The sequence below is a fragment of the Propithecus coquereli genome, unplaced genomic scaffold (assembly GCF_000956105.1).
Source record: "Propithecus coquereli isolate 6110/MARCELLA unplaced genomic scaffold, Pcoq_1.0 Scaffold10, whole genome shotgun sequence".
NCBI lineage: Eukaryota > Metazoa > Chordata > Mammalia > Primates > Indriidae > Propithecus > Propithecus coquereli.
In genome coordinates this window covers 9,004,069-9,007,406 of record NW_012133858.1, presented here as the reverse complement: position 1 = coordinate 9,007,406, position 3,338 = coordinate 9,004,069, and the positions used below count along the sequence as shown (strand labels likewise).

Sequence of the window (3,338 nt, the reverse complement as noted above, 5' to 3'; positions counted from 1 at the left end):
GAGGTAAGTGAAAGAACCCCTGCCTTCGTGGAGATTTCTATTTAGTGAGGAAGCCAGGCAACTACCAAGCAAACCAACTAGGTAAGAAAGGGTCTGAGAATAATAGAAAAGACTTCTTTTTTATATAGAGTGGGCAGGGAATGGCACAAAGTTACCTTTGAACCTAAAGAATGAGAAAAGTCATGTGAAAAATTAGTAGAGTATTTCAGGCAGAGGGATTTGCTAGTGTCTAGGCCCTAAAAGAGGAGAAAAACTTAGTAAGTTGGACAAACTGAAGAAAATAAAACCCCAACCAAAAATTATTATGACTATAATTAATAAGCAGGAATGTGGCGCAAAAAGATTTGAACAGGTTAAGTGGGGGCCTGTACACGGAGTCTTCTAAGCCATTCTAAGAAATTGGGCTCATTCTGAAGGGTGGTGGAGAGATCATTGAAAGGCTTTAAGCAGAACAGCAACACTTTCTGCTGTGTAGAAAATGGACGGAAGAGGGATAGAATGAAACGGAGAAATCACTGAGACGGTTGTCACAGGGATACACGCAAGTATCGTCGCTTCACTAAGACACCCACGGTAGAGACTGGAGAAGGGGAGAGATTTAGATACATGATGGAGGTGAAGTCAATAAGGTTTACTACTGGACTGGATTTGATTATTTCAAAGAAAGAATTTGAATAAAGGTTGAGATAGGATGTGGAGCCAAGTTACTGATTTTGGGAGAATGTACGTGATGGGGGATACTGCAATTAAGAATAGTTTGGAGGAAAAATAAAGAGCTCAGTTTCAGACGCGGTGTTTGTGACATGTGTAAGACGTCTTACGTAAGCAACAGACATCCTGATGCCTCTGTTCTACGTGTCATATGTCTTACATTTTGCTTTTGGTCACAGTATTGTTCTAAACCATCTTTTATTTACCTTTTTATATACACTGCCCAGCAAAATTCCTGGGCACATAGTTGTTGCTTAATAAATGTTCAATAATGTTCTCAAAAATAAACATCCTTCCCCTTCAACTTTACACTTATCAGTGTCTCCTCATCCAATTCACAAAATTCCAGATGACCTAGTCTAAGTCTACAGAACAATGCTTGAAGCTTTGAATAACAGAGAATACTATTTTGGGTTCAATTTACTTTGTAATCTGATCAGTTGTCCCCTGCCCCCAAATCTAGGGCTGCTTTTAATAAGACTTGTAGAGATTGGATTATATACTTTGTGATTTACCATGAAAAACTCAGACACTCCTACTTGGGGAAGTGAAGATCAGTTTGCTTTTCAGAGTTAGCACTGAACCACAGCACATTTCCTGAGATAGTATCGAGCTACAGTGGGACTCCCATAATGTGGTTCTGACTTAGCCCTTCCTTCCACAACCCCTTGTCCCCTAATAAACTGACTTAGGGATTATTAAAACAGCAGCAGAAGCTTAATTGGCAACAATGTACAAATCTGCTTCAACTTCTGAAATTCAACATTTATAGTACGCTTTGGTGTTAAGAAAATCATTTGACATTTCTGATTTTTGTGGGAACTTTCTATCTTGCTTAGTAACAATTTTGTGGCAGGTGATTGATTAGATATCTTAATTTGGTTTCAAGGGAATTTACATAAAACTCTGCCAAGTAGCAATGTCTTGCTAATTATAATTAGCACATCCTTCTCAGTCTCATCTACCAGAAGGGCCTCCTCGGAATGGCTGAAGAGGATGAGCTAAGCTTACTCCTTTCCTTGTTTCCTCAAAGCAATGCTCTTTCTGTGCTCTGTATGCACATCTAAACTTGGCAATCTTTAAAGGTGGGGAAAGAATCTTATGTCCATATTTCCTAATTTAACTTGGCATGTGCCCTACAATAGAGAGTGTTTTTCAATTGGGAGTCTCTTTCACATAGGGACATGGAAAGAAAATACAGTATTCTGTCTTGAATTGCTTACATAAGGGATACTTCAGAGACCACGGAGCTTAACTAAATGAGACTTCTTCCTATGTTCATTAGCTCTATTATTGGCAATACCTTTTCAGATTGAATCGTTTTGTTAGAACAAGGCATACTGCAAAGCTGCTTATAAGCTCCTTTGCTAGTAGTGAGGTCAAATGATATTACGATACCAAAGATCAGCCTGCACAATCCTCTTCTATTTCTAGTCAACACTGGCATCAATAAAAAAAAAAAAAATTCAACAGAGAGGAACAACAACTCATAGGAGTTCTCTTCCAATTCCAATAATTCCCATTGGTAATAGAACTGAAATGCAGAACACTTGGCAGACCTACTGAAAAAAATTTCAGGTTGGGCAGTTGAGATAAAATCATGACTAAGCACTTGCCAACTCCACCCTCACTTACCTACTCTCAGCATTACCTCCCCCAAATAATTCCTCAAATAAAAAACTAGATGAGTCAAACCCAAATTTAAAGTATAGGAGCCAAAAACCCCAAACCACATTGCTGGGGCAACTAACCAAGCCTTAGGGGTATGAACCACCTACCAGAGACACTTGTTATCTGCTCTTCTATTTTCTTAACGAGTAGCAAATTTGCTCTCAACTATCTATGCAAGAGTTGATGGCCGGCATAAGATGTTTGGGAAAACTGCTTTGAGTGGCCAGTCTTGGAGCAATTGTCCTACCAGTATTAAACCACGACAGCTTATAACCAACCACATCAACTACCTCCTCATCTGTCCTAGACATGTATTTTAGTTTCTTGCATAAGTTTCCAAAAATTAAGGTCTTATGTTTGGCAAATTATATACAATCCATAAATACTGTACAGTTATTGCTACCATGTCTTCCCTCTATCACTGATAAACCATTCTTCTCCTCTTTTAGGAGGAAGTACAACTTTCATATATTAGAAACCCTAGCCTAATGCTCTACTTGGGATGTTACTTGATGGACATGGTGGAGTGGTTATGGCGAAACACGCTCAAAAAATGTTAAAGTAAGTTTCATTATAAATAGATTCCTATAAGCAGGACTTGTCAGACCTTTTAATACCATAATGTGTAAATGTCTCCCAGGGGTAGAGGAATAAAGTATAGAGCATGAGTAAAGCTAATTTGCTCATGGAATCATTTTCATTCAACATCTTGTGGTATGAGGGTTTTATGCAACACAATGGGAAATACAGGTTTAGGTACCCCTTGGTTTTTATAGGCTGGCTTGGTACTTGACTTTTTAAGCTAATTCTATGAAAAAAATTGTTCTGAGCTTAAAACAGCCTGTTTAGAAAAAAAACTTGCAGAACACAACCAAATCACATGCATTTAGACATCTCCAGCCACTGAATATTTGTGCTTTTGAGACATTTTTCCTAAATAGCACACAAACTGCAAA

The 3,338-nt window shown here is 38.3% G+C and overlaps 1 protein-coding gene across 1 annotated transcript in view; it reads right to left on the bottom strand.

The window, feature by feature from the left end:
• Positions 1 to 3,338, bottom strand: part of PPP1R2 (protein phosphatase 1, regulatory (inhibitor) subunit 2) — a 38,772-nt gene that overhangs the window by 626 nt on the left and 34,808 nt on the right. The window lies entirely within an intron of this gene.